An 11,236-nucleotide genomic window follows, 5' to 3' on the forward strand; every position below is an offset into this window, starting at 1 on the left:
AAAACTACTCCATACGTAATATTCTCAAACCATATATATATATATATATATATGTGTGTGTGTGTGTGTGTGTGGGTGGGTGGGTGGGTGGGTGTGGGTGTCAGTAAATTTATCGTAACTTGTTCCGTATTTACATTAATATTAAGGCAATAGTACAATATTTAATGTAAGTTTCTTACTAAGATATATGGAACAAATAAGAAACTTCTGTCAGTGTAAGTATGATCCGATTGTGTAAAATTCTGACCTGATAGGCAAAAACTAACTACACCACTGGAATCAGCGACCTCGATTTCTTAAAAAACAATTCAAATATCTCAGTCAGCAGAAAAAAAGTTTTCATATGTAGACCAGTGTAATCCTTTCCAAGTGTTAACGAATGCGCACGAGATAAGACATGTCTCGAGAAAGAGACAAGACTCGCTTTGTGACATCCAAGATAATACGAGGCAAATGTTTTGGACACGAGATAGCTTGTAAAATGTCTCGTCTTGTCTGGAATGTCTCGAAAACAAAAGTCTAAGTTTTAAAATTATTTTTTCAAGATCTATTCTCTCAGAAGTAGTTCTCTGCCTTAAAATTAATAACGACATTTGTGATTTAAAAAAAGATAAACAATGCCTAAAGTTAATAGTTAACTTTTCGAAAAGAAGCTTCATTAAGGGTGAACCTGAAAGATGTCCACAAACTTCGGGAGGTGATTCGTGACATCGAAAGGAGACAAATGGTCCTCTTGCAGTTTTCGAATTCAGCTTCGTTGTCGAGATACAGGGTTGCCAACTGGTCGTGTTTGAGAAACTCACTGGGAATAAATTCAAGTCCTAGAATAAACTACTACTCATATATTTTTCAGGTCAATTGACTTATACCATGTTGTAAGGTCAAATATTTATTTATGAAGTGTGTACAAAATTCGCCAGGGTCTTTTCTGAGAAAATCGTTGAGAAAAAGTCACCTCCAAGAATAAACTACCCCTCGTAAATTTTTCTAAGAGAAATATCTGATACTACAATATAGGGTTGTTAATTAAATATTGATTAATGAAAAATAAACAAAATTGTTAAAACCATTTTTGAGAAAATAGCGTTTTTCGATTTTCGGCTGTTTGTAAACCACACTTATTTTAGGTGGTAGGAAAAAATGGAAAAGCTCCTGTAAGAATACTAAGTAAACTCTAAGTTTAAAATTTGGTGTATATAAGTTGAACGGTATGGCCACTAGGCGAGTGCATATAAAAAGACGCCATGAAGCATGTAAATCTGTTGAAATCTGAATTTGATATTATTTTCACAATCACTATATTTTCTTCTCTCTTTTGTCGCTCGAAAAAGAAAAGCCTGAGTTTACCACAAAAAGCTAGGGAGTTTCTCAAAAAATATTCAATTACAGGGCCACCGCACTAAACTTTTTCAATTCAATTTCTTAACTGTGTTAGGCCGCAGTTATTACTGAAGTGTGTATTTGGATAATACGAATAAAATTATCGTATTATTCAAATACATCGAATGTCAGATTATCGAATAAAAAACTTCGATTGAAGAAAATCCACACTACAAAACTAACTCACACTTTGAGCACATTTTCATTAGACATATAATAGACCAATTAATGCAATCATTGTTTATGAAATATGAAAAAAATCAAATGAGTCACTTTGGGAAAGTCGTTCAAAAAGAACACGTCAGGAGTAAGCTACCTCTTGTGAATTGTTTCGAACAATGAGTTAAGATATACTTTTGCTTATTAATGAAATATTTATTTGCGAAATTTGAACAAAATCGCCTGTCGTTCGAGAAAATTGTCGGGGAAATAACCTTGACCCCAAAAATAAACTATCCGTTGTAATTGTTTTTCATAGAAATAACTTATACTAAAATATAGGGTTATTAATGAAATACTTATTTATGAATTATCAATAAAATTGTCCGAGTGATTTTTGAGAAAATCGTGAGGGAAAAATAACTCCACGAATAAACTATCTCTTGCTGATTCTTTCAGGGTAAGCGAGTTTTTCCATATTACTAGGTTTTTAATGAAATATTTATTTCTGAGTACGAACAAAATTGCTTGACTCATTTTTAAGAAAACCGTGGAGGAAAAACACCCCCAAGAGTAAACTACCCCTCGCATATTTTTCAGGACAAACGAGTTTTGCCATATTGTTCGGTTATTAACGAAATATTTATTTTTGAAATATGAATAAACTCTTTTGAGTCGTTTTTGAGAAAATCGCCCAGACAACACTCCATCAAGAATAAACTACCCCTCGCACTTTTTAGGACAAACGAGTTATGCCATATTGATAAGTTATTAATGAAATCTTTATTTATGAAATATGAACGAAAACATTTGAGTCCATTTTGAGAAACTCACTGAGAAAAAACTCACCCCCTTAGTATAAACTACCCCTTGTAGATTTTTCTCAGATAAATGCCTTATACCACAAAATAGGGTTGCTAATTAAATATTGATTTATAAAAAAAGAAAGAAAACAAGATCGTTAGAGCCAGTTATGAGAAAATGTATTTTTTTCTATTTTCATCGTACAGGAAACTACCCTTGTTTTGGGAGTAGAAGGGAAATAAAAAAACTATAGGAAATACTATGAAAATCTTAAACTAAAATTTGGTGCAGATAAGTTGAACGGTATGGCCTCTAGGCGAGTGCACAGAAAAGTGTAGCGAACGGACGGACGAACAGATAGACATGTATCGAAAAATAACTTTTTCGGTGTTAGGGGCTATAATACGTGTAAATTCGTTGAAATCTCAAATTTGATTTTTTTTCGAACACCATACTTTCTTCTCTCATTTGTCACTTCAAAGTAAAAGAAACTCAGAAGTAAAGATAAAAGACACCTACTTTTACACATAGACATTTATTGATTTAAAACTGTTTTAGTTTGTGTCATTTCACTTCCAATTGAAAGGTTTTACAATGATTAACGGCATACCAATGACGAGACGGAAGTTTTCAGGAAGTAAATGCATTCAGAAGTCTAGACTGCATTACAGCTATCAGCCTGTTTTTATTTCTGCAATTGTTAACAGCTGTAATTTCGTCCAAACGCTACATGAAATAATTTTTGGTTGACGTCATTGTGTTACTATTTTAGTATTGTTCACTTCAGACTTGGTTTAAGTTTTGTCTTAACGGTTATACATTTTTTTCTTATTTCATCGTTACACATTAGAATAAAATGTTGTGGTGACTGAATAGATTCGAACCTACGAACATTGAGTTTTTATTCTTCAAACAATTTACCAATGGACCAAGCTTTGTCCTCGCGTTAAGGTACGGTTACAGGGTTTATTACGATTTAAATAAAATGGCTGGCTGTTAGAGTTTTCTGCCCAAATATTTCGATAAAACATTTTCATTGTTTCGTAGATACGTAGAGCAATGTTTAGATACACATTCTAGGATAGTGCACTTTGGTGAATATAATAATTTCATGCCAGATAAAAGCTAGATATGTTTTGATAAAAAGTTTCATATGTAGTTCTCAATAATAGGCTTGCTATTCGGGGTGAAGTTTCAAGGTTCAGCATTGACTAGCAGTTTTTGCTATTAATATCCCTTCTAACAATATTGGCAGTGGACAAAAGTTAGCCCGTGTTGAAGCGTTTTGCTCCTAATTTAATTATTTTACTTTATTATTTAACGAATATATTGAAAATTGTCAGCAGGCACGTATACAGTAATTTATTTCGGAAGGGGCCCGACTTCAATATTAGGATAAATTATAATAAAATTTTAAAAGATAATCCCAAAAATTAGGCTAAATTTACAGAAAAGTTGGGATTTCAGAGGGGGTCCGGACCCCCTGTACCCACCCCTAAATGCGTCCTTGTTTGTCAGTACCGGGTAACGTTTCCTCATTTTGAAACCCTCAAAAACTTCGGATATATAAAGGGAAAAGAGTTATTTTCGATAAAATATCACTTCAAGGAGACGCGACAGTTTTATTGCACATGGTGGTATCCAACGTTCACAAGGGCAAGAATTCCTTCCCTTTTATTCTTTTGCTATTGTGCTCTATCGAAAGGTTAGGTTTGTAAAATATTACTCTTACAAACAAGCGTGATTGGCAGATAGGAATACTGAGCAGAACTCCACAGAAATGCATGCTGAACTTACGTTTATAGCTACCCTTTGGTGATTTGGCCTCAAGGTCAATCGAGTGGTAATTCAGTTCCGTCTCTGTTCTTGAGCCATGTTCGTATTACTTCGAACAGTTTTGCTAATGAAAAGCATGCCTCGTAATATAACAGATTTCTTTCGCGTAAGAAATCGAAACTCAGTTGGTCAGAGCAACTAGTCTGTACGAATTAGGTTGTTAGTTAGAGCCCAGTACGAGTAAGGGTTTTTATTACTATTGATTGTTTTTATCTTTTTTATGCGAGGAAAAATCAAATTGTGACATCGCGATATCAAACGTATTTGGTTAGGTAACTTTGTCTTAGCTAAACTTTAAACATCAGTAACCGTCGAAATTATTTCACTAACCGATCAGTCACTGAACATTTCAAACACGTCAAACCAGTGGCATAATATGAAGGTTAACCTCTCCTCCGCAGTCCTTAGTTATGCGTTCGTACTTTCAGGTGCGTGACAAGGGCCTTGCGACTGCCCGGGGCGCCAGAGAAAGAGGGGCGCCAAAACGAGCCTCAAAAAGTAAATTTTAGAACGTGTTTTCTACTGACGTTTTTTTTATATTCTTGTAAAGTAGTGGCAATTACATAATTATGGAAGAAGAGAGTTTCATAATAATAAGGGGGCTGTATCGAAAAATGGAGAGATGGCATGCAGAATAAAGAGTGGCGGGGGTGTAAGTATTGTTTGTTTGTTTGCTTGAATTTGGCGTTCCACGGTTATGCCTTAATGGCCAAAGGAGATGTGGATACTAATTATAGTGGAGTCTGAACCACTTTTATCGTTCAACAGTAATCCACCGGGAATTGGATCCGGTACCACAGAAGGCAGGCGTGCTAGCCACAAGACCAAGCGGGGGGCGGGGAGTTTGTATTGTTTACAGCGGGCCATATTCTTTGTGAAGTTTTCCTAGGTAATGAATGTCTTTTTGAAAAATGGGTTTAAAATATTAAAAAACTATGATAAAATGTAAAATATAGGCTAGTACTAGGGGGAGGGCGCCAAAAAGTCACTTTGCCCGGGTGAAAATTTGGCCTGGTCCGCCCCTGCGTACTTTCTGTATATTTTTGGCCTTGCAGGTTGTGCGGTCCCCACGCCACAGGGCGCTATTTACGCGTATGCTTCGAACGTAATTCAATAACTGCTTAAGAAATTCTACCATCAGCGTGGAAACGGGAATATATATTTTTCTAATAGTCCCATAGAACTTTCATTCAGAATGCCAGATGCTATTAAGTAGAAGGAGGATCTGATGTTTCCTAAGTAAGTTCCTTTCAGAAAGTTTGCTATTTCTTTAACCTGATGTAAATAATTATACTCATCATTATTAGCCCGACACAAAACCATTCTGGACAAATCCCTCTAGAAAACTTTATTCTACCTAATTTTATAAGCGACTCAACGGTGAAACACTTGTTAACGAAAGCAATGCTGTGTATACACTGCCTTGTTTCTGACAAAATATAAAGTGTTTTGTAATCTTTAGACACTTTTCCTAATCTTTCTGTCACCCTTGGTTATGTAGGGTGGCCTCGAACAAATAAAGAAGAGGTAATATTACAGTCAAGGGGCGCAATAATTATATTAGGTATTTCTTTTGTTACCTAACCATAACGGCCTAGGGTCGTCTTCAGTAGAATAAAAAATGTTACGTGATATTCCATTCACGAAGGAGGAAAGGTTACTTTAAATATATTTCTTATTCATTTTGTCTATTCTGCTTGTCAGAAATTATATACTTTCTGTTGGGACGGTGCTGAAAAGAGAGAGAGAGAGGGGCGAATAAAACTTCGTGCCCCCTCATACATTTTAAATTTTGTTACATGGTTGCTCAAATTATTACTAAAGAAAGCACTTTAAACCAAGATATCTAAAGTTACATTATGTAAGGGTGGCATATTCAGGAATAATAATAATAATAATAATAATAATAATAAATGTCTTTGGAGAGCCGAAATTATGTGAGACGAATCATTACATGTAGAGCTTTACGATGAGTGGTCATAGGAGAGGAAAAAACAGGGTTTTTCTCTGTCTGACCAACGTAAAGATTATGTGCTGAAGTTAAGAAGCATAATCATTCTACAATAGGTTGCTTTTACGTAGAATATCAGTTACTTCAGTTCTCCTCCTTCGGACTACTTACCTCATGTGGTAAATTTAAAACAATTTCAATTTAAGACAAATACATGTAAAACTTTTCTCTAATTAAATATATATAGGGGAAATTAAACATTTAATAGGGAAATCTGCTATCAAAGTGTCCAAAAAAGTAGATAGAAGACTATCAAGCGAGAAACATTGTGAAACTTTATAAAATTCTCCAAATTAGAATTAACATTTACTGGAAAACATTCGCTATGCACCAGTGAGCATGTAGTGAGTAGTGAGCACAGGGGAAATTATTACGAAACTGTTTGCAAACAAATATTAGAGACACTAATGCAAGTGCGAGAATGGCATTTTTTTTTTGGTATCGTCATGAGTTTTACACATATGTTACAATTTGATTTTTTCCCACATAAAAATAAATAAAATAACCACAGTAATAAAAATTACAACGGCACGTCCATGGGGATCGAACCCAATACCTTCGGCATATAGACTAGTTCCTTTAACTAACTGAGCTACTTGTTTTCTTACGTGAACTGAACCTGTTCTACGGTAAAGACGATTTTTCATTACGATTGTGCTAAGAATTCGTCTTTTTCCATAGGTAATTTCCACTATTTGCTCTATCTATACGTTAATACTTAGCATAGATTCATATATTTGGAGTTCGCTGATAATGCATGTAATAAGACACATTAGAAATGTTTCGTTAAAAGTTTCGTTTGTAGATCTAATCCACGTCTCTCTCAATGACATAGATGTCGCTGCTTCGTGTTGAACTGCAGAATTCCCTCGCGTTCTTGAAAATTTCCCACTTTAGCAGAGTTGGTAATTCTCGAGATTTCTGTCGATTTAATGTTTTTTGCTTCTAATTTCTTTATTTTAAGCTAATATCTAACACAAATATTAAAAACGGGTTTGTTGTTAACCTGTCCTGCTGGGGAAACCTTCCGAAATTTCGAACATATAAAGAAAATGGAGATATTTTGAAAAAACTTCAGAATAAAGAGACGCGTCATTTATTTTGCTCATGGTAGTACCTTCCCAAATAATATAAAAAACGAAATAGAGTAAATGACTTGAAATTCCAGGTAAATCCTGGGAGGAAAATATAATTTTATTTTTAAGTAAGTAGTCAAAAACATTTCAGATTAAATTCCATACAGAAACAAATAATTAAAACATAAATAGTAACGAAGGTTATTATGTTCAATAAGCGTCTTCCTTATTACTAGAGCAACCCACATTATGTTTTTTTTTTTTCAAACTGCTTTATTCTTAATTTCAATCATTGTTTTACATTAATCGTGAATAACGTATAATATTTACTATACATTAAATAATCTAAATATCTTGATCTATTTACTAATATTTTATGCAAGCAATTTCTTTCATATTTGATGCACCGTCGTAAACGGATATGCTTTGCTCGAGTCCAGTGGCGTATTTACGATTTTGTTTCGGGGAGTGCTTTGCTAACTTTCGGGGGAAGGGGGGTTTTGCCTGAAAATGTGAAAATTCTGCACGATATTTCATATACTTTACTATAGTAAGTAAGATTTCGGGGAGGGCTTAAGCCCGAAAACCCCCCTAAATACGCCACTGCTCGAGTCAGTTTTATCTATCACTTGTGTGCGCCTTAGAAGGTGCATATACACAGAAAGGGAAAGTAAAAGATGCCACCAAAGAGTATAGAAAGTGCTCAAGTTCAAGTGGTATACATATTAATATAGTGAGCAGTTCTTGTGTACTATTCATTGTTGGCGGAAAGTTTTCTTGTTTTCCTTTTTTTCTTTTCTCTGCATAAAAGGCATACACCGAAAAGTTTACAGAAATAAAAATAAATCTTCCGTTGTTGTATTGTTATGTTCTCAATAATTTTACATTGTAAATATTGGTTTAAAAGATATTAATATGCTATATGTTAAACTTGCAGTTAAATAGAATTTTCCAAGAATTATGCTATATATTTTAAATTATGCTTTATGCTTTATTTTCTAAAATTATGCTTTTAAAATTAGTTTCTTCTGGACCCTTAGACAACCACAACCATGTTGAAGGTACCAACCATATGTCTAAATTGCTATTATGCTTTTTATGCTTTTAGGTTGCTCTACTTATTACTATTACAGTAGAACCCCTCTCTTTCGACCGTGCTCGTGCCGAACTTGTCCTGACTCGTCGGTGACTCACTAGACCCATTGTCATTTACTGTCGTCGCGGCATTGTTTTTTACTTGCTGTTACCTCCCATTTTAGTGCTCCATCATCTCTTGTATTGTTTCTTTCGTTGTGCGTGTTTTCAGTACTGCACTGTGCAGTTTCTAGTGATTATTGTTTCTTTGTTTTTACTGTAGAGAACAATACAGTCATTTTTGAGTTCAGAGGTTGTTTACTTTACTGTACATCCCTATTTTTCCTTATTTTGGATAATCCCACTTTTTTTTTTCTTTTTTGCGTTCCGACCATACCCCCAGTCCCAAAGGTAACGGATTAGAGAGGTTCTACTGTATTGCTAGGTTGAGCTCATTGATGGCTATATGTTTAAAATACACAATGTCGATATGGGAGACCCAAGTCCTTTGGTGGATGTAGCCCAGGCACGAGTCCTACGCCCCCCAACTTTTGAGTGACAAAAATAACTGAAGGTTTGATAGTGTATACTAAACTCATGCTATACGTATAATCTGGTTCTAGCTACTTTCCCCCAGTTTTTGGTTTAAAAGATCCAATATAATATTTCAGGCAAAAAAAAAAAATCTTGTATGCCTTATATCTGAAGAACTAAATAGAGTGTAACCAAACCCAAACTATCACTTTGCTTATTCCGAAAAAAAAAAAAAAAAAAAAAAACTCGATTTAGGTGCCGTTCCAAAATCTTATGTCCCCTGATCCAAAAATGCGTCAAAAGATCCAATATATGTCAATCAAAAATTTTCTTGTACGCCTTACGTCTGGAAAACTACATACAGTGTAGCCAAATCCAAACTATCACTTAACTCAGTATGATGTGCTTATTCAATAAAAATACGAAAACTCTATTTAGGGGCCATCCAAAAATTTATGTGGCCCATAATCCAAAAATACATCAAAAGATTCAATATATTTCAAAAAAAGATTTTCTTGTACGCCTTATATCTGGAGAACTACATTTACTGCAGCACAAACCCAAACTATCACTTGACTCAGTATGATGTGCTTATTCCATAAATTAAAAAAAAAAAAAAAAAAAAAAAAAAACGTGACCCTTGATCGGGAATGTAGCGTAGGATCCATACTGCGTAGAATCCAAACTGCGTAGGATCAAAAAATTCAGCTCAAAACCTGTTTGGATCCTACGCAGTTTGGATTCTATGCAGTTTGGATTCTACGCAGTTTTGGTCCAACGCCGTTGCCCTGAAATAATTGGATTTTTTGGATTGGAAATAATTGGATTGGAAACCTCAATAAAGTTGGATTTTTTTTAATTATTATTTACTTGGATGATGCTATCGGAAATGTGCTTCTAAGTTTTAATTCCAATTCTAGGTACTTGAAACATAAGATTTTACGTCCAGAAAATCTCCCATAAGAATAACATTTGAAAAATTTTCTCCTCCCGATTAGACCTCCTAAAAACTAAAAATATTCACTTCTCCGAATTTCCCTCTGGGTTAGACCCGGAATGCTACAATCATACGAAAGCTGACCATTGGGGCCCTACTAGAAATGTCGGGTGACATCCAGAAGTCCTAAAGGGAGAAGTCCTAAACGACAGAAGTCCTAAAAATATAGGCACTAGACCTAAATTTTAGGACTTATGCAGTTTAGGACTTGTGCCGCGATATGATTTTAGGACTTCTGGCGTTTAGGACTTCTGCCTTTTAGGACTTGTGCCGTTTAGGTCTTGTGCCTTTTTCATTCACTTGCTTTAGTTCTGAAATTCGCCACCACCACACGAAATTGCGACGATGCACCAACTAGTTGGCAATAATGTTACGAACGTAGCTAATTCCAACAGTAACAGCTATATTTGTACTACTAAGATTATTATTATCACTACCTGTTCTGCACTTATACACGAATTACATAATACAACCTATTTCATTCTAAAAATTAATTACATAATTAGTTAAGAAATTCGTTTCTTTCGAATGGAGATACGAAAATCCCAAGACAAATTCCTAAAACAAAAATAAATAAATAAATAAATAAATAATAAAAAATGTTTAAAAAGCATATTTTACCAGACTTCTGAAACCAAGCAAACATTCAGAATTGCAATATATACTGTGCGGAGCGTATTTTATTAAGAGTAGGACAAAAATCCACCAAAGTTAACTTAATTAGGACAAAAGCTCACAAGACATTTCACCAGTGAACATTACCAACATTAAATACCAACTGTATACATAAAGAACGCAGTAAATTTAAAATTGAACAAAGAACATTTATTCAATAAGACAATAAATTTATACATATTACACATGTATATAAATTCCAACACCACAGAATTGTAGATCTATATAGGGCTTGCATGTCTCTCAGGCGTTTGTTCCATGGCCAAATTATAATGAAAAATTAAGGATAACCATTTCTCCAGACTAAGTTGAATCTTTATTGTTTGAAGTGTTTTGCCCAATGAACACTATATATCACTGACATTATAATTGTTGTATGTGTAATGTATTAGCTTATAGAGACCTGCACGGGCCGGGCTTGGGCGGGCCGACTCTGCTATTTCTTTGGGCCGGGCCGGACTTGGGCTGGCCGACACTGATTTCTCTTCAGGTCGGGCCGGGCTGGGGCCGATTAATTGCAATTCTTTAATAATTATTGACTTTCGTTAAACGATAATTGGAATAAAGCCAAACGTTGAAGAAGTGTGTCCGTGTAAAATGTTACAAAGAATGCACTAGCTATTTACAGTTTGTGTTGCTTAGCGGCTCCACTTTCACTATAGAGGATTGCAGGCATTATGCGGTAAATTG

The sequence above is a fragment of the Thermobia domestica genome, chromosome 11, assembly GCF_964235325.1.
Source record: "Thermobia domestica chromosome 11, izTheDome1.hap1.1, whole genome shotgun sequence".
Taxonomy (NCBI): Eukaryota; Metazoa; Arthropoda; class Insecta; order Zygentoma; family Lepismatidae; genus Thermobia; species Thermobia domestica.